General features: G+C 49.1%; 1 pseudogene; it reads right to left on the bottom strand.

Moving 5' to 3' along the window:
• Positions 1-2,053: 2,053 nt before the first annotated feature.
• LOC121552154 overlaps positions 2,054-21,536 on the bottom strand; it is a 49,230-nt pseudogene continuing 29,747 nt past the window's right edge.

Raw genomic sequence — 21,536 nt, 5'->3', positions numbered from 1 at the left:
TGCCGTCAGAACGCTGCGGCGCCCTTTGAGATCTCCCACGTCTCACGCTCCCCCTCCCACACTGATGGCATTTCCATCTGCTTCACAGTAACATAATCTCAGCAGGCCATAGCTCTGCTGTCATTTCACATGACAGTCCGTCAGTGGCACAGGAGCAGGACAGGCACTTGCTGACACTTTAGGGAGCACATCTATTTGGGCTTGAAGTCCAGCGAGGCCTATAGGTACACTTCAACTGTGAGAGACGGAATCTAAAACAAAAATCCAGAAAATCACATTGTATGATTTTTAAGTAATTAATTTGCATTTTATTGCATGACATAAGTATTTGATCACCTACCAACCAGTAAGAATTCCGGCTCTCACAGACCTGTTAGTTTTTCTTTAAGAAGCCCTCCTGTTCTCCACTCATTACCTGTATTAACTGCACCTGTTTGAACTCGTTACCTGTATAAAAGACACCTGTCCACACACTCAATCAAACAGACTCCAACCTCTCCACAATGGCCAAGACCAGAGAGCTGTGTAAGGACATCAGGGATAAAATTGTAGACCTGCACAAGGCTGGGATGGGCTACAGGACAATAGGCAAGTTGCTTGGTGAGAAGGCAACAACTGTTGGCGCAATTATTAGAAAATGGAAGAAGTTCAAGATGACGGTCAATCACCCTCGGTCTGGGGCTCCATGCAAGATCTCACCTCGTGGGGCATCAATGATCATGAGGAAGGTGAGGGATCAGCCCAGAACTACACGGCAGGACCTGGTCAATGACCTGAAGAGAGCTGGGACCACAGTCTCAAAGAAAACCATTAGTAACACACTACGCCGTCATGGATTAAAATCATGCAGCGCACGCAAGGTCCCCCTGCTCAAGCCAGCGCATGTCCAGGCCCGTCTGAAGTTTGCCAATGACCATCTGGATGATCCAGAGGAGGAATGGGAGAAGGTCATGTGGTCTGATGAGACAAAAATAGAGCTTTTTGGTCTAAACTCCACTCGCCGTGTTTGGAGGAAGAAGAAGGATGAGTACAACCCCAAGACACCATCCCAACCGTGAAGCATGGAGGTGGAAACATCATTCTTTGGGGATGCTTTTCTGCAAAGGGGACAGGACGACTGCACCGTATTGAGGGGAGGATGGATGGGGCCATGTATCGCGAGATCTTGGCCAACAACCTTCCCTCAGTAAGAGCATTGAAGATGGGTCGTGGCTGGGTCTTCCAGCATGACAACGACCCGAAACACACAGCCAGGGCAACTAAGGAGTGGCTCCGTAAGAAGCATCTCAAGGTCCTGGAGTGGCCTAGCCAGTCTCCAGACCTGAACCCAATAGAAAATCTTTGGAGGGAGCTGAAAGTCCGTATTGCCTAGCGACAACCCCGAAACCTGAAGGATCTGGAGAAGGTCTGTATGGAGGAGTGGGCCAAAATCCCTGCTGCAGTGTGTGCAAACCTGGTCAAGACCTACAGGAAACGTATGATCTCTGTAATTGCAAACAAAGGTTTCTGTACCAAATATTAAGTTCTGCTTTTCTGATGTATCAAATACTTATGTCATGCAATAAAATGCAAATGAATTACTTAAAAATCATACAATGTGATTTTCTGGATTTTTGTTTTAGATTCCGTCTCTCACAGTTGAAGTGTACCTATGATAAAAATTATGCTTTGTACGCTTTTACATGCTTTGTAAGTAGGAAAACCTGCAAAATCGGCAGTGTATCAAATACTTGTTCTCCCCACTGTAATTGGGACGTACCTCATGACTGGAGGACAGTTAATCCAGGCTGGGCTGCTGGTGGGCCTGACTTCGTGAGGAGAGTTAGGAGCAGACCTAGTGGTGAGAGACAGGACCAGGCTGGAGGGGTAGAGGACAGTTGGGCTGAGAGTTCAGAGAGCTGCTGGTACCAGGATTAGAGGGGTGGAGAACAGCTAATCAGGGGGCTGCTGGTGGACCAGGACTAGAGGGGTGGAGAACAGCTAATCAGGGGGCTGCTGGTGGACCAGGACTAGAGGGGTGGAGAACATTTAATCAGGGGGCTACTGGTGAGTCTTACTTGGGAATGAGGGAGAGCTGTCCGATGCTGGAGTGGTGCCAGATGGCGTGGACCAGGGCCAGCACGTAGCTGCAGTACATCTCAGAGTAGGACTGGTAGCAGGCGGTGAAGTCCAGCAGTGCGAAGGAGTACCCCACCCACTCAGTCTCTGATGTGAGGCACGGGCTGCCCAGCACACTCACGATACGGTCCTGCTCGACCACCCTGTAAGGCTCCTAGAGAGGAAAACACACATACACACAACGTTAAGCTCACTTTTCAGACTTTAGAGACGCTTCCAGACAGAAGTCTGGAGGACGGATGAAGTAGATGTTTATTTGGGTAAAGCTGTCACTCTTGTCTAGCTGCCCAGAATTTCACTGTGAGCCCTAAAAGATCACAATTTATGGACCTTGTCTTTCATGGATAGTCGAAACTTGATCGTGCGAATGGGAAAAACAAGTTTGCTGTATGCCGTGAACTACAGATTCCTGGCGCAATATTTTGATGATCTGTAACAAAGCCTTTATGCTAGTGTGTGTGTGTGTGTGTGCGGACAGAGAATAATATTACAGGCAAGGCGGTGATCATCAGGCCGATAGCGTTCATCCAGGCAGTTATATTCTCCCGAGGCACCAGCGGTTGGCTGTTAGAGGGCACATGACATCAGAAGGCCAATCAACACACAACATAACACCAAACAGACACCAAACAGATAAAAACACTGTCATCTAGAGGGGCACACAGGTCTAATTAAGCTCTGCAGAAAACTAACACACTGCAGTGACTCAGCAACACTTCAAGATGACTCATCATCCATTCCTCACACAAGGGCTTCTGCATAATAATACAGACTTTACACATGCATCAACAGGGCAGTGCAGTCAGAATATATATATATTATTTTTTTGTTGATTTTTTTATATAGCCTAGAGCCCGTTCTCAGACTTCTCCCACTCTCAATGGTTGGTTAGCGGCCCCTGTTTGACCTACGAGCCTTGACCCCATGCTGACCTCTTGAGGACGACGCTGAGCAGGGCATTGCCAACGTCCTTGCGGGGCACTGCCAGGGCCATCAGCTCTACACAGGTGGTGTGCAGGGCGTGGGCGGCCGGGTTGGGGAACTCATTGAAACCTCCAGTCACAGTTCAGGAACGGCCCGGGGGACTTGCCAGCCATCGGTGAGATGGGTCAAGGCCTATACTGAACATTGGGACTGCAGTGCACTCTACACAACATTCTCTACACAACATAATGTGCTAAGACATAGCACATTAACACATTAATGATTGCAGATTTCACAAGTCTCTCACTCCTTCATAAATCTCAACAGAAGCTCAGAGACAGAAAACAATGACCGATGATGATTTGGACATAATATTCATTAATTTAAATGTTACATTTTAGTCATTTAGCAGACGCTCGTTATTTTTTTTCTACCCCTTTTTTCTCCCAATTTCGTGATATCCAATTGGTAGTTACAGTCTTGTCCCATTGCTGCAACTCCCATACAGACTCGGGAGAGGCGAAGGTCGAGAGCCATGCGTCCTCCGAAACACGACCCTGCCAAGCCGCACTGCTTCTTGACACACTGCTGCTTAACCCGGAAACCAGACGAACCAATGTGTTGGAGGAAACACCGTACAACTGGAACACGATGGGACATGAACATCCCGGCCGGCCAAACCCTCCCCTAACCCGGACGACGCTGGGCCAATTGTGCGCCGCCTCATGGGTCTCCCGGTCGCGACACAGCCCGGGATCGAACCCGGGTCTGTATTGATTCCTCTATCCGTGCTCTTTTGAGATGTTACTATTACTATACAGAGATTATTCTGCCTTTGAAATCCTTGGGTGGGCTGCCTAAGCGTTTTCCTAATTCCAAAGTGTACATTTAATTTAAAATAATTATATACAGTGGGGGAAAAAAGTATTTAGTCAGCCACCAATTGTGCAAGTTCTCCCACTTAAAAAGATGAGAGAGGCCTGTAATTTTCATCATAGGTACACGTCAACTATGACAGACAAAATGAGAAAAAAAATCCAGAAAATCACATTGTAGGATTTTTAATGAATTTATTTGCAAATTATGGTGGAAAATAAGTATTTGGTCAATAACAAAAGTTTCTCAATACTTTGTTATATACCCTTTGTTGGCAATGACACAGGTCAAACGTTTTCTGTAAGTCTTCACAAGGTTTTAACACACTGTTGCTGGTATTTTGGCCCATTCCTCCATGCAGATCTCCTCTAGAGCAGTGATGTTTTGGGGCTGTCAATGGGCAACACGGACTTTCAACTCCCTCCAAAGATTTTCTATGGGGTTGAGATCTGGAGACTGGCTAGGCCACTCCAGGACCTTGAAATGCTTCTTACGAAGCCACTCCTTCGTTGCCCGGGTGGTGTGTTTGCGATCATTGTCATGCTGAAAGACCCAGCCAAGTTTCATCTTCAATGCCCTTGCTGATGGAAAGAGGTTTTCACTCAAAATCTCACGATACATGGCCCCATTCATTCTTTCCTTTACACAGATCAGTCGTCCTGGTCCCTTTGCAGAAAAACAGCCCCAAAGCATGATGTTTCCACCCCCATGCTTCACAGTAGGTATGGTGTTCTTTGGATGCAACTCAGCATTCTTTGTCCTCCAAACACGACGAGTTGAGTTTTTACCAAAAAGTTATATTTTGGTTTCATCTGACCATATGACATTCTCCCAATCCTCTTCTGGATCATCCAAATGCACTCTAGCAAACCTCAGACGGGCCTGGACATGTACTGGCTTAAGCAGGGGGACACGTCTGGCACTGCAGGATTTGAGTCCCTGGCGGCGTAGTGTGTTACTGATGGTTGTTATGTGGGCAGCTTGTCTCTCCCTTTTCTGTTTCCCTTCCTCCTTGTTTTGTCCCCTCTTTTTCTGTTGTATCTGTATGTGTGTTTGTCCCCTTTATGTGGGTGTGTCTGGAGTGGATCAGGGGGCGTGCTCAGGATCTGCCTCTCCTGTGCAGCTGCGGGTTGTTTCCAGTGATTCCTGCCTACGCAGCTGCATCCTATTCTCTCATCAACCTGCACTACTTATTCCTGGGCATGGCTCTCCACCGGCGCCAGATCGTTGTTCTTACCAGAGCGGTAACTTGGCTCACCAGTAAAGTTATTTTGTCTTTGTCTTCAGCCTGGCTCTCCACTCTCCTTAACCTGTCGTTTGTTTTGTCTTTAGTTTCGGACATATCTCCCAACCTGCCTGCCTTCCTGCCTGTCGGTCTGCCTGCCTGCCTGCCTGCCTGCCTGCCTCAGCCTCTCCTTCCTCCGGAGCCGACTAGCTCACTCTGTTCCTTTACTTCAGTTGTTTTTGGACTAAGACAATTTTAACTTTGATTAAATATTTTTGTTTCTTCCACTCCCTTTGTCGTGTTGTTTCTCTGAGTGCTGGGTTGAACCATAGCCTAACAGAACGATCTGGCCATGGACCCAACAGAGAAACAGCACGGGGCAAACAAAGACAGCTTCCAACAAGCTATCCAGGCTCAAGGAACGTTGCTAGGACAGCATGACCAGTTGATTCGGACTCTTGTGGAAGATAATCATCAACTGCTGAACCAGGTGACTCAGTTAACTACACACGTCTCTAAATTGTCTGTTATCAGTTCTCCATCTCTCTCTGACCCCCAGTTTGATGCACCCCAAGTTGTTTCCTCGGACACTAGGCAGGCTTCGTTCCGTCGGGAACCCCCTGTCACGTCGCCTGAACCGTTCAATGGAGAATTGGACAAGTGCCGGGGATTTTTGCTTCAGTGTGACTTGATTTTTCGGCAGAGACCACTGTCGTTTTCTACTGATTCATCTAAGGTACATTATGTTCTGGGGCTGTTAAGAGGGAAAGCTCTGGTTTGGGCTGAGGCTGTGTGCTCAGATCAAACTTTGACTGGATGGACTTTTGCTGATTTCTCTGCTAAATTGAAGACTGTTTTTGACCATCCTGACCATGTGGGTAATTCCTCCAAGATACTTTTTAATTTGAGGCAGGGTTCTAACAGTGTGGCAGAGTACTCTATTGAGTTCTGGACATTGGCAGCGGACTCCAAGTGGAACAATGTGGCACTTCAAGGAGCATTTCTAAACGGTTTGAATGAAGCCATTAAGGATGAACTGGCTGCTCGTGATGAGCCACATGATTTACATTCTCTCGTTTCCCTGTCCATCAAGCTAGACAATCGGTTGCGGGAGAGGCGTCGGGAGAGAGGCGATCGGCCACATCTAGGAGGACGAGTTCCCCAGCCTTCAACCACTCGAGTCTCGCCTCTCCGGAGTCGGCAGCTTCTTGTTCCTGATTCCATCCCGAGCACAGAGGAGGAACCTATGCAAGTGGGTCGAGCTCGACTACCTCCAGCAGAGCGGCAACGGCGCCTCCAGGCGGGTGAGTGCCTGTACTGTGGAGACGCCACACACATTCTGGCTACATGCCCTAAGCGGCCAAAAGACAAGGCTCGCTCGTAACGGTGGGTCTACTTGCGAGCCCAGAGTTAGATCCTGAACCCATCATTCCCCGATTACAAGTACCTGTAACCTTACGTTTCCAGAGTCATTCCCTGCCACTCTCAGCTCTCATAGACTCAGGTGCAGAAGATAACTTTATTAGCCACCAGTTCGTTACACAAGCTCGTATCCCCATGGAGCCACTACCTACCCCCATTCGGGTCACAGCCCTTGATGGGCGCCTCCTCGCGGAGATAACTCATCAAACCACCCCCGTTTCCCTAGTGATTTCTGGCAATCATTGTGAAAGCATTCAGCTAAGAGTTATGTCTGGCTCAGCTACCTCCCTAATCCTTGGCTTCCCCTGGTTGGCTCTTCACAACCCACAAATTGATTGGACACGTCACACCATTCTCAGTTGGAGCACTAACTGCCATTCCGAGTGCCTGAGGTCAGCGGTTCCCCCCACTAAGTGTAACCCAACTCCTCCCTCAGCTCCTCTTGATCTGTCATCTGTCCCCAAAGAATACCATGACTTAGCGGAGGTTTTCAGTAAGGACAAGGCTCTGTCTCTACCACCACATAGGCCTTATGATTGCCCTATTGAACTGCTTCCTGGTGCTCCCTTGCCCTCTAGTCGGTTATACAATCTGTCCCGACCGGAAAGAGAGGCAATGGAGCAGTACATTGGTGATTCTCTGGTCTCGGGCATAATCCGTCCCTCGACGTCTCCTTTGGGTGCAGGTTTCTTTTTCGTGGAAAAGAAGGACAAGTCGTTACGCCCCTGTATCGATTTCAGGGGTTTAAACAACATAACTGTTAAAAACAAGTATCCCCTTCCACTCATCAACTCAGCTTTTGAACCTCTGCATGGCGCCACAGTGTTTTCCAAGCTCGACCTCAGGAATGCTTATCACCTTGTCCGAATCCGAAAGGGAGATGAGTGGAAAACCGCTTTCAACACTCCACTGGGACATTTTGAGTATTTGGTCATGCCCTTTGGGCTTTCAAATGCCCCTGCGGTTTTCAAGCCATGGTGAACGATGTTCTTAGGGATTTTTGAACCGTTTTGTCTTTGTATACCTGGATGATATTCTTGTTTTTTCCAAGTCACCCGAGGAGCATGAGTCACACGTCCGTCAAGTCCTTCAACGGCTCTTGGAGAACAAGCTGTACGTCAAAGCAGAGAAGTGTGAGTTCCACAAACAGTCTACATCGTTCCTTGGATTCATAATTGAGAGCGGGCAGGTGAAGGCAGACCCCGAGAAGATCCGGGCAGTGACGGAATGGCCCACACCCACCACCCGTAAGCAACTTCAACGATTTTTGGGCTTTGCTAACTTCTACCGTAGATTCATTAAGGGTTTTAGTAGAGTGGTGGCACCCCTTACAAGACTCACATCTCCTAAAGTCCCTTTTCGGTGGTCCCCTGAGGCGGAGCAGGCGGTAGGGGTTTTGAAGGAACTGTTTTCCACCTCCCCGTGTTGATACACCCCAATACCTCTCTGCAGTTTGTTGTGGAGGTGGACGCGTCGGACTCAGGTGTGGGAGCAGTCCTCTCCCAGCGCTCCCCACTGACCAAAAGCTTCACCCCTGTGCTTTTTTCTCCAAGAAATTGTCACCCACAGAACGGAATTACGACGTTGGAAACCGGGAACTGCTGGCGGTCAAGCTTGCACTGGAAGAATGGCGGCACTGGCTGGATGGAGCAGAACTGCCGTTTGTGGTCTGGACTGACCACAAAAACTTGGCTTACATCCAAGCCACTAAGAGACTCAACTCACGCCAAGCCAGATGGGCCCTGTTTTTTAGTAGGTTTAACTTTATTCTTACATACAGACCGGGGTCAAGAAATGTTAAACCAGATGCTTTGTCCCGCCAGTTTGCTGACCCTTCGGAGACCAGCGAGCCTGAGGCAGTCCTGCCTTCCTCATGCGTCGTGGCGGCTGTTCAGTGGGAGATCGAGTCTCTTGTGAAGACTGCACTTGCCACGGACCCGGGACCGGGTGATGGACCTCCCAACCTACTCTTTGTTCCCGAGACGGTCCGGTCTCAGGTGTTGCAGTGGATTCACACCTCCCGTTTGCTGGTCACCCTGGGATGAGACGCACGTTGACGCTGCTTAGGAGACATTTTTGGTGGCCTTCAATGGAAACTGACGTTCGGGCTTTTGTGGCAGCCTGTTCAACCTGTGCTCGGGGCAAAGCCTCCCATCAGTCCCCGCCGGGGCTGCTGCTACCCCTCCCAGTTCCCAGCCGTCCCTGGTCCCACATTGCCATGGATTTTGTCACCGGCCTACCCAAGTCTGAAGGTAATGATACTATACTTACCATTGTGGACAGATTCTCTAAATCTGTCCACTATATAGCATTACCAAAATTACAGTCTGCCAGTGAGACAGCGGACCTCCTAGTCCAACATGTATTCCGTCCCCATGGAATACCTGTGGACATCGTATCTGATAGAGGCCCACAGTTTACTTCCCGTGTTTGGAAGGTTTTCTGTTCTGCTTTGGGTGCTTCCGTTAGTCTGTCCTCAGGGTTTCATCCCCAGACCAACGGTCAAACAGAAAGAGCCAACCAAAACCTCGAAGCAACCCTTCGTTGTGTGGCTGCTCAACATCCATCATCCTGGGCCAAACATCTGCCCTGGATAGAGTACGCCCACAACTCCCCTCACCGCCTCTGCCACCGGTCTTTCACCCTTCGAGGTTACCATGGGTTATCAACCCCCTCTGTTTCCTGCTCAGGAGAAGGAATTGGCTGTTCCTTCGGTTCAGGAGAACCTCCGCCGCTGCCAGAGAGTGTGGAGCGACGCTCGGGAAGCATTGCTTCCGGACCACCGACAGGAACAAGACAACAGCGGATAGGAGCAGGACTCCCGCACCTGTGTTTCATCCTGGTCAAGAGGTTTGGCTGTCATCTAAGAACGTACCTCTTCGTACCAAATCACGCAAGCTGTCTCCTCGGTACCTGGGTCCGTTTGTGGTGGAGTCCATCATTAACCCCGCTACGGTTCGTTTGAAGTTGCCTTCAGCCATGAAGATACACCCTACTTTCCACGTCTCCCAACTGAAACCTGTGTCCTCCAGCCTTTTGTGTCCGCTCGGCTGATCCACCTCCACCTGTTCGCCTCATTGACGACCATCCGGCCTACACCGTCAGTAGGCTCCTGGACTCTCGGAGGCGGGGTAGGGGTCTCCAATACCTAGTCGATTGGGAAGGTTATGGACCAGAGGAGAGGTCTTGGGTCCCTAAGCGTTTTTGTGTTGGATCCTCAGCTGATCACGGACTTCCATCACGACAACCCTGACAGGCCTGGTGGGTCGCCAGGTGGCGACCATTGAGGGGGTACTGTTATGTGGGCAGCTTGTCTCTCCCTTTTCTGTTTCCCTTCCTCCTTGTTTTGTCCCCTCTTTTTCTGTTGTATCTGTATGTGTGTTTGTCCCCTTTATGTGGGTGTGTCTGGAGTGGATCAGGGGGCGTGCTCAGGATCTGCCTCTCCTGTGCAGCTGCGGGTTGTTTCCAGTGATTCCTGCCTACGCAGCTGCATCCTATTCTCTCATCAACCTGCACTACTTATTCCTGGGCATGGCTCTCCACCGGCGCCAGATCGTTGTTCTTACCAGAGCGGTACCTATGATGAAAATTACAGGCCTCTCTCATCTTTTTAAGTGGGAGAACTTGCACAATTGGTGGCTGACTAAATACTTTTTTCCCCACTGTATATTCATTAATTTTTGGGGTGGAAAAACACTTTCAGTGTAAACTTAAAACTGCAATATGTAACCTTTTGGGCAACCCAACCAAATTAACATAGAAATGTGAGTTATAGGTCTGTCATTCTTATTTAAAGCAGTTATAAGAAGCAGTAGATCTGTTCTATTGTACTATTTCTATGCTTCCCGTTCTTAAGTTTCGTTTTTGTGTCTTTTACTTTTGGTTTTGTACACCAGCTTCAAACAGATGAAAATACAATATCTTTGGTTATTGAAAATACATTTCACAGCGGTTCACATGTTACTGTGATGCGTGTGATAGAAGGAGTCAGGCGCAGGAGAGTAATACGCATCCAAAGAGTTTATTCCGTCGATAAACAGTTGCGCAAGCATGCGACAACAAAACTCAGGCACAGGGGAAATATCTACCCTGGCAACAACAAGGTAAGGTTAGCTCAACCGAGCTACACACAGCTCACTACAAACAATCACCCACACAGACAAGGAAGCAGAGGGAACACTTATACAATGACTAATTGGGGATAAGGACCAGGTGTGTGTGATTAATTAGACATGACAAGTGGAGTGATGATAAATGGATCGGCAGCAGCTAGAAAGCCGGTGACGACAAACGCCGAAACCTGCTCGAACAAGGAGGGGAGGCAGCCTTGGCGGAAGTCGTGACAGTACCCCCCCCTTGACATGCGGCTCCAGCAGCGCGCCGCCCCCTGCCTCGGAGACGGCCAGGAGGACGCGGAGCAGGGCGAGCCGGATGGCGACGGTGGAAATCCCGTAACATGGAGGGATCGAGGACATCCCTCACCGGGACCCAGCACCGTTCCTCCGGACCGTACCCCTTCCACTCCACGAGGTACTGAAGGCCCCCCACCTGACGCCTCGAATCCAGGATGGAACGGACCGAGTACGCCGGGGCCCCCTCGATGACCAGAGGAGGTGGAGAGACCTCCCGCTCCTCAGACTCCTGGAGCGGACCAGCTACCACCGGCCTGAGGAGAGACACATGAAACGAGGGGTTAATATATGTGACCTCGTTGACTCTCCTCAGGACTTTGAACGGCCCCACAAACCGCGGGCTCACCTTCCGGCAAGGCAGGCGGAGGGGCAGATTCCAGGTCGAGAGCCAGACACGATCCCCCGGTACAAAGACGGGGGCCTCACTGCGTTGGCGGTCAGCGTTGGCCTTCTGACGACGCACGGCGCGTTGGAGGTGAACGTGGGCAGCATCCCACGTCTCCTCCGCGCGCCGAAACCAGTCATCCACCGCAGGAGCCTCGGTCTGGCTCTGGGGCCACGGTGCCAGAACCAGTTGGTAACCTAGAACACACTGGAAAGGAGTTGGGTTAGTGGAGGAGTGGCGGAGAGAGTTCTGGGCATATTCTGCCCATGGCAAGAACACCGACCACTCCCCCGGCCGGTCCTGGCAGTAGGACCGCAGGAACCTACCCACGTCCTGATTTACCTGTTCCACCTGCCCATTACTCTCGGGGTGGAACCCAGATGTCAGGCTGACCGAGACCCCCAGACGTTCCATGAACTGGGGACCTCGGTCAGACACTATATCCTCTGGTACCCCGTAGTGCCGGAAGACGTGAGTAAACAGGGCCTCCGCAGTCTGCAGGGCTGTGGGGAGACCGGGCAGTGGAAGGAGGCGGCAGGACTTTGAGAAGCGGTCCACAGCGACCAGGATGGTGGTGTTACCTTGGGAGAGGGGAAGATCAGTCAGAAAATCAATGCTAAGGTGAGACCATGGTCGTTGTGGAACTGGTAACGGTTGTAGCTTACCCGCTGGGAGGTGCCTAGGTGCCTTACTCTGGGCACACACCGAGCAGGAGTACACCCTCACGTCCTTAGCCAAGGTAGGCCACCAGTACATTCCGCTCAGGCAGTGCACTGTACGACCGATACCTGGGTGACCAGAGGAGGGTGACGTGTGTGTCCAGAAGATCAGACGATCACGGATAAGAGCAGGCACGTACTGCAGCCCAGCTGGACACTGCGGTGGAGATGGATCTGTGCGTAATGCCTACTCTATATCCGCGTCCATCGCCCATACTACCGGGGCCACAATGCAGGAGGCCAGGAGTATGGGGGTGTTGTCTCTGGGCCTCTCCTCTGTGTCATACAGCCGGGACAGTGCGTATGCCTTCACGTTCTTCGTACCCGGAATGTATGACAATGTAAAATCAAACCGGGTGAAGAATAGGGCCCACGTGGCCTGGCGAGGATTCAGCCTCCTCGCTGCCTGGATGTACTCCAGGTTACGGTGGTCCGTCCAGACGAGGAAAGGGTGTTTTGCCGCTTCGAGCCAATGCCTCCACACGATCAAGGCTCGGACAACAGCCAACACCTCCCGATCACCAACGCTGTAGAATGCACAGGGGCGGAGCTTGGGTGGCGTACCCAAGCATTGAGACAGGACAGCTCCTATCCCAACCTCGGACGCATCCACCTCCACTACGAATGGTAGTGATGAATCAGGGTGGGCCAGTACTGGGGCTGAGGTGAACAGACCCCGCAGTTTGCTGAAGGCCAGGTCAGCCTCAGCAGACCAGCGGAGCCGGGACGGTTCACCCTTCAACAGGTAGGTAATGGGAGCTGTGACCTTGCCAAAGCCCCGGATAAACCTCCGATAGTAGTTGGCAAAGCCAAGGAAGCGCTGCACCCCCTTAACTGTGGTTGGAGTCGGCCATTTACACACGGCTGAAATGCAATCTCCCTCCATCTCCACACCTGAGGTGGAAATGCGGTATCCAAGGAAGGAGACGGACTGCTGGAAAAACATACACTTCTCTGCCTTAGCATAAAGGTCATTTTCCAACAGTCGGGCCAGCACCTTGCGAACCAGGGACACATGCTTGGCGCATGTAGCGGAATACACCAGGATGTCATCAATGTAGACCACTACACCGCGACCAAGCATGTCCTGAAACACCTCGTTCACAAAGGACTGGAAAACTGAGGGAGCATTCATCAAACCATAGGGCATCACCAGGTATTCATAATGCCCCGTGGTTGTGCAGAATGCTGTCTTCCACTCATCCCCCTCTCGGATACGCACCAGGTTGTACGCACTCCTGAGATCTAATTTGATGAAGAAGCGCGCCCCATGCATTGATTCAATCACTGAAGGAATGAGGGGGAGAGGATAACTAAATCTTATCGTCTCCCTGTTCAGTGGTCGATAATCAATGCACGGGTGCAGACCTCCGTCCTTCTTCTTCACAGAGAAGAAACTCGAGGAGGCAGGTGAAGTGGAGGGACGTATATACCCCTGACGCAGGGACTCGGTGACATATGTCTCCATAGCCACCGTTTCCGCCTGTGACAGGGGGTATATATGACTCCTGGGAGGTACAGCGTCTACCCTGAGGTTTATCGCGCAATCCCCCGCATGGTGAGTTAGTAACTTAGTCGCCTGCGTTTTAGAGAACGCTTGCGCCAGATCACGGTATTCGGGGGGAATGCGCACGGTGGAGGTACTATCTGGACTTGGTTGCACCATCGGAAACATCTAGACACCTACCCTGACACTCACACGACCACCCCGTGAGAGCCCTCTGTGGCCATGAGAAGGTGGGGTTGTGGAGTGCTAACCAAGGGATACCTAATACCACAGGGAAAGCAGGAGATTCAATAATCGAAAAAAAATCACCTGCTCAAAATGATTCTCCTGGGTGATCATGGTGAGTGCTATAGTGACTTCCGTAACAAATCCGGACCCTAATGGTCGACTATCGAGTGCTCTGAGGGGACGTGGAATGGAGAGGGGAACCAATGAAATGCCTTGACGGCGTGCGAATGCCCTATCCAAAAAGTTCCCAGCTGCGCCTGAATCGACTAGCGCCTTACACTGGGGAACTACCATGTGATCGGGAAAGTGAATAGGTAGGGTACAGAGCGCAACAGAGGGCTCTGAACAAGTGTGGGTGTTCGATACATGGGGTGATGCGTGAGTGTCCTGCCTGCCGCCTCCAGGCCCAAAAGAACGTTGACTACGACGTGTGGTGGATTGTCCCTTCGTGCCACCAGAGTGGCACTGTCGCTGTCCTCCTCCACTTTCTCGGCCGGCGGCTCCACCCAGCTCCATCGGCTTGAGGTCCGAGTCTTCCGGGGTGGAAACAGGCAGACCCCTACCAGGACGTCCTCTGGCTGCCAGCAGGTTGTCCGACCGAATGGCCATGTCCACCAGTTTATCGAAGGACAACATGGTGTCCCGGCAGGCTAGCTCCCGTCGGACGTCCTCCCGCAGATGGCACCGGAAATGGTCGATCAGGGCCCGCTCGTTCCACCCGGACCCCGCTGCCAGGTCCTGCGTGGTCCTCGTCTCCTGCCTCAGGTGGACCAGTCGCTCACCCGCCTCTCGACCCTCGGGTGGTCGAATACCGCCCCGAAAGAGGCGAGCGAACTCCCTGTAGTCCTCCAACACGGCTCCTCCTTCGTTCCACACCGCGTTGGCCCACTCCAGGGCTTTCCCACAGAGGCAGGAAACGAGGACGGACACCTTCTCCCGCTCCGATGGTGCTGGCCTGATGCTGGCGAAGTTAAGCTCCAATTGGAGGAGGAATCCCTGGCACAGCGCAGCTGTCCCCTCAAACGCCCGTGGTCGGGATATCTGGATCCCTCCTGGTGCTGGGGTGTAGGTGGCTGGATCCGGTTGGCCAGCTGGTCTCGACAGATCGGGTCTGCTCCTCTCCAGGCGTTGGACGACCTGAAGAACCCGATCCATCGCTTCCCCCAAGCTGGCCAGCATCGTGGAGTGCTCCTGGACCCGTGCCACGACTCCAGGCATGCGCTCTTCTCCCGCTGACTCCATAGCGGGTGGGTGATTCTGTGATGTGTGTGATAGGAGTCAGGCGCAGGAGAGTAATACATCTCCAAATAGTTTATTCTGTCGATAAACAGTTGCGCAAGCATGCGACAACAAAAGTCAGGCACAGGGGAAATATCTACCCTGGCAACAACAAGGTAAGGTTAGCTCAACCGAGCTACACACAGCTCACTACAAACAATCACCCACACAGACAAGGAAGCAGAGGGAACACTTATACAATGACTAATTGGGGATAAGGACCAGGTGTGTGTGATTAATTAGACAAGACAAGTGGAGTGATGATAAATGGATCGGCAGTAGCTAGTAAGCTGACGAACGCCAAAACCTGCTCGAACAAGGAGGGGAGGCAGCCTCGGCGGAAGTCGTGACAGTTACAATGATTCTCTACATTATACATCGCTTGTTTTGTCACATAAACTGAGATCAGGCAAACTATTTGAATTTTTTCAACCAGGAAATGGAGGAGTGATTTCTGCATAATAACGGACCTACAGTACCAATCAAAAGTTTGAACACACCTTCTCATTCCAGGGTTTTTCTTTATTTTTTACTATTTTCTACATTGCAGAATAATAGTGAAGATATCAAAACATTGAAATAACACATATGGAATCATGTAGTAACCAAAAAAGTGTTAAAAAAATCAAAATATATTTTATATTTGAGATTCTTCAAATAGCCACCCTTTGCCTTGTTGACAGCTTTGCACACTCTTGGCATTCTCTAAACCAGCTTCACCTGGAATGCTTTTCCAACATTCCTAATGTTTGGTATACAGTGCCTTTGGAAAGTATTCAGACCCCTTTACTTTTTCCACATTTTGTTACGTTACAGCCTTATTCTAAAATGGATTACAGAAATCTACACACAATACCCCATAATGACAAAGCGAAATCAGGTTTTTAGAAATGTTTGCAAATTTATTAAAAATTAAAAACAGAAATACCTTATTTACATAAGTATTCAGACCCATTGCTATGAGACTCGAAATTGAGCTCAGGTGAATCCTGTTTCCATTGATCATCCTTGATGTGTCTACAACCTGATTGGAGTCCACCTGTGGTAAATTCAATTAATTGGACATGATTTGGAAAGACACACACTTGTCTATATAAGGTCCCACAGTTGACAGTGTATGTCAGAGCAAAAACCAAGCCATGAGGTCGAAGGAATTGTCCGTAGAGCGCAGATCCGGGAAGGGTACCAAAAAATGTCTGCAGCACTGAAGGTCCCCAAGAAAACAGTGGCCTCCATCATTCTTAAATGGAAGAAGTTTGGAACCACCAAGACTCTTCCTAGAGCTGGCCGCCCGGCCAAACTGAGCAATCGGGGGAGAACAGCCTTGGTCAGGGAGGTGGCCAAGAAACCGATGGTAACTCTGACAGAGCTCCAGAGTTCCGCTGTGGAGATGGGATAACTTTCCAGAAGAACAACCATCTCTGCAGCACTCCAACAATCAGGTCTTTATGGTAGAGTGGCCAGACGGAAGCCACTCCTCAGTAAAAGGCACATAACAGCCCGCTTGGAGTTTGCCAAAAGGCACCTAAAGACTCTCAGACCATGAGAAACAAGATTCTCTGGTCTGATGAAACTAAGATTGAACTCTTTGGCCTGTCTGCCAAGTGTCACATCTGGAGGAAACCTGGACCCATCCCTACGGTGAAGCATGGTGGTGGCAGAATCATGCTGTGGGGATGTTTTTCAGTGGCAGGGACTGGGAGACTAGTCAGGATCGAGGCAAAGATGAACAGAGCAAAGTACAGAGCGATCCTTGATGAAAACCTGCTCCAGAACGCTCAGGAGCTCAGACTGGAGCGAAGGTTCACCTTCCAATAGGACAACGACCCTAAGCACACAGCCAAGACAACACAGGAGTGGCTTCCGGACAAGTCTCTGAATGTCCTTGAGTGGCCCAGCCAGAGCCTGGACTTAAACCTGATCGAACATCTCTGGAGAGACCTGAAAATAACTGTGCAGCAACGCTCCCAATCCAACCAGAGAAGAATGGGACAAACTCCCCAAATACATTTTACATTTTACATTATTTAGCAGACGCTCTTATCCAGAGCGACTTACAGGAGCATTTAGGGTTAAGTGCCTTGCTTAAGGGCACATCGACAGATTTTTCACCTAGTCGGCTCAGGGATTAGAACCAGCGACCTTTCGGTTACTGGCACAACGCTCTTACCCACTAAGCTACCTGCCGCTACCTAAGCACAAAGTCAAGACAACGCAGGAGTGGCTGTATGTCCTTCAGTGGCCCAGCCAGAGCCGGGACATGAACCTGATCAAACATCTCTGGAGAGACCTGAAAATAGCTTTGCAGCAACGTTCCCCATCCAACCTGACAGAGCTTTAGAGGATCTACAGAGAAGAATGGGAGAAACTCCCCAAATACAGGTGTGCCAAGCTTGTAGCGTCATACCCAATAAGACTCGAGGCTGTAATTGCTGCCAAAGGTGCTTCAACAAAGTACTGAGTAAAGGGTCTGAATACTTATGTAAATGTAATATTCCAGTTTTTTATTTGTAATAAATTAGCCCAAAAAAAAAAAAAAAGGTTTTTGCTTTGTCATTATGGGGTATTGTGTGTAGATGAATAAGGGTGAAAAAAACAATTAAATCAATTTTTGAATAAGGCTGTAACCTAACAAAATCTGGAAAATGTCAAGGGGTCTGAATACTTTCCGAAGGCACTATTTATCGATGTTTGCCCGATGCTGCCTTTCATCTCTCATTCTCTGCTGGGCTCGCAATATCAAGTGCGCCTATAGTGTGGTCTCAATCAAGTGATCCATAGCCTATAGGCTATAGGCTACGAAATGCATGCTCGGAGATGGACAAAGCAAAGTTATATTTCTAAGATAGTGTAGTGTATTAAGATTATGACTTTGTTAATGTTTTCAAGTGGAACCTGAGGGGATGTTTATTTAGGTTCAAAGAGAGCCGTTTTTAGGGTGACGCCCCATACAAGACAGGGGATTGGACAGTAGAGGGAGCCACCCATATTTTTGTATATCTTATAAGTATAGGCTAGAGAGAGAGAACGTTAGAGCAGACATTGCAATTTGGGAACCACTGCTCTCCGGGTGGTCATGACATCCGTAAACGTATGCTGAAATCTTGTGATATGAATAAACCTTATGATCAAAGTTCAGTATGAGCGGACTCCTTTGTTACAGCAATAACTAGCGACACTTTAACTCAACACTACAATAGCTCCTGGGATATTCCAACCCTGAGCCCCCGCCTGCTCTGCTCTTGCTGATCAAAAACGTTTTTGTCTGCTGCCTAACCAATGCTGTGCTGTGTAGGCCTACGGTGGCAGTTCAGGAGGAGAGTCAAAGGCTTCTTCCACTCTCTTGCGTGCGGACTAGCCTATAGCCTATGTTCTGTTCAGTTTGAGAAGGAGAGCACAAGAGATGAGAAGGAGGACCGGAGGTCAACTTTGATAGCTTGCTACTACTATAATTGATTTTTTTTAAAAATTTAAACTATGTTTCTTGCCCATTATGTATTTATCAGAGTTATTGACCTCACAATAAGCCAGATTAGAGTAATTTACATTGTGGTGCTGAAACTTGAAGCAGCAGCCGTGGCACAATCAATCAGAAATGGACACCTCATGGTGCTGTAAGTAGGCAAATTCTAGTAGACATCATTAATTTAAACACCCTTCATTTTAATGAGACTTTACTAACAACAAGAGGGCTTTGTATTGTAGCCTATTTCTTCCCATTTCATAAATAAGGGGTAGGCCTACCTGTTTGACAAACGAAATTAGGCTATAGGCTGTCGGTCAATCCCTCCACCCACCATGCACTCTTTAAATAGCCTACCTCCGAGTTAGTGAAAGGCTGTTAAGTTAAAACCAGGACTCGAATTGAGGGGGTTTGAGAGGGTTTGAGAGGGTTTCTTCTTAAAGAAAATGGCAAAAAGCACAGGCCTACCCCTTATTAGCTTAAGATATTTAAGAAAATAAAACAAATCTGATGATATAAAGTGATCTATAACAGCGCTTTGGTCCGCGATGCTTTATGCTAAAAACAAGCTGTAAAATACCTGGGAAAGACGTGTCTCCGAGGCATATGGGAATATCATCGTTTAGTTTCTTTGACATTCAGAGGCTGAGCTACAACCTTCTATAGCCGAGGAGACATAACATTTACTTTGCTTGGGAAGTAATCTAATTCTGTCACTATCAATTGATTAAGCTATTCACTTTCTGTACTATAGAAGATGTTTAAACCCAGACAGCTTTTAGGGAAACACTTGTGGCCTTCTCTCGTTGGGTTAAGCCACGGAAGAAGAGTAGCCAGCAGTTAAAGCTTACATTTTTCTGCGCCGGTAGGCCTACTCTATCTCGGGTGGAAATGTAGGCCTAACTTTTGAAAGTACCTTGCTCAGATTCCTAATGTCATCTCGGATGTAATTATTTGCAAACAGGGACAGTTTTGTTGCAAACAAGACACACTGATTTGGCATTGGAGAAATATGAAAGGATGAACACATTGGTCTATCTCTCTGTCCATTCTTAGCTTGTAATTTCAGTAATTTGTGTGGTATTAAAAAATATTCTGCTAATATGTAAAATGATGTAGAATTGCATTAAATGTTTATAAAATTCATTTTTTTCTCGGACCTGCAAATACGAAGATAGATTCATGCAAGACTTTTACTATAAAGGAGATCTTTCCAACCCTACTCTTGTTCACGGTGTGCTATCAAAATTCCTGCGTTGCCATGTAATTCTCACAGGATGAAGAACAGTTTCTAAAACTGCATATCTAAGGCTCTGGTCTTTCAAAGACGTGAGGGTTAACAGTAGATATGTTCTCTGCTATCCACTTTGTTTAAAATAATTATTTTAGGTATAGGGGAGGATCACTTTTCCAAGCGTTAAGACAGGGTTTAGTTAAAATATATTTTGCTAAAGGGAGGGCCATCCATTTTCATTTCAGAGAAGTCTGATTTTCTCCATGTAACCCTTATTATAAATAATGTTCACTCCCTTACCAGACACAAGATGAGTCTGTCCAGCGTGACAATGTTGTACTTCCACACCATGTCATTGAGGATCTCGATACACTTGTTGAGCTGCTGGCCACCGGCTGACGTGGAGAACTCATAGACCAGGAAGTCTGCAAACGTCCTGACATGGGCCACCAGAGCCCGCGCTCCGATCCTCTCCAGAACCCTGGGGCAAGACAGGACACACTGCCTGGTCAGGAGGATGGCCTCACCTCACAACGAACGCACGCACGCACGCAAGCACACATGTCAAATGGACATAATGCACCATAACATGGCTCATTGTTTACCATGAGTCATCATTACTAGTGAGTGTTCCTCTGAATTCAAAAGGCCATCTATCAATAACATGATTATCTCATGATTCAATGCAAAGCTGTTATCTCAAACACTATCAGCGCCCTTAAACAATCAACACAAACAACCACCAAACAGCTTTCCGACACCATCTGCCTCTAGTGCATGAGTGTGTGTGTGTGTTCCCCTCAACAGCATCCAGAGACAGGGCGCCTGGGGCCCACAGCAGCCCCTTCCTCTTCCCAGTGGTAGTGCCCCCTGGGGACCCCTTCCTACCACCACACCTGGCCCTACCACAACCACCACCACTGGCATCTCCCAATCCCCCAGGCTCCAGCTTCCTGGTAGACAGGCCCTATTTAGAGAACAGGAGGATAACAGTTTTACTGTACCAGCTCTGCTGCATTACAAGACAGTCATTAGCAGACTTCCAGTCACTGGAGGAGCGAGAGCACTTTCCCCTCCAAAGCCCTTTTGAAAAATACCTGAGGCTTTCACTGGCGGTAAATGATATTACAAATGGCGGCGTGCGGCACTCAACACAATGCTCCAAAAAGCCCCCCATGATTGCCTTCTTGAGGAAAGCCATCACTCTCTGCAGGGTAGTGACATAAAGAGCAGGTTTACAATAGAAAAGGCTTTATTCATTCCTCACACTCAAACTCTGTGGGGTGGGGGGGAGAGGGTGCAGATTCTTTCCTACAGATGAGAGATGGAGAGAGAGAGGGAGAATTGGAGAGAAAGTGCCAAGGAGGGAGAGAGAAAGAAAGATAAAGAGCGAGAGAGAGAAAGAGGGAGAGAAATATAGAAAAAGAGAGGGAGGGATAGAGAGAGGGATAGAAAGTGCTAGGGAGGGAGTCAGAGCGTTTAATAACTTTCGCAGAAACTCTGTCCGGAGGGTTACACAAATAACAGCTCTTCACAGCCACATTTTCACTCCTCCTGCCTGGTGATAAGCAGAAGGGCTCTGCTCTCCAAACCCCTCAAACCCCTGGCCTGCAGAGAGAGCAGACATCAGATAGCACATAGCCTCTGTTGAACAGTAGCACTCAGCACATGTCCTGCCATGTGGCTCCAGTGATTGGTTGTGAGGCTGTGCTGATTTTCACACTGAGAGGGAATCCACAACAGCA

This window comes from Coregonus clupeaformis, chromosome 36 (genome assembly GCF_020615455.1).
Source record: "Coregonus clupeaformis isolate EN_2021a chromosome 36, ASM2061545v1, whole genome shotgun sequence".
In the NCBI taxonomy this organism is placed as follows: domain Eukaryota; kingdom Metazoa; phylum Chordata; class Actinopteri; order Salmoniformes; family Salmonidae; genus Coregonus; species Coregonus clupeaformis.
Note: the sequence above shows the minus strand (reverse complement) of the source record. Positions and strands in the feature narration are given on the sequence as shown.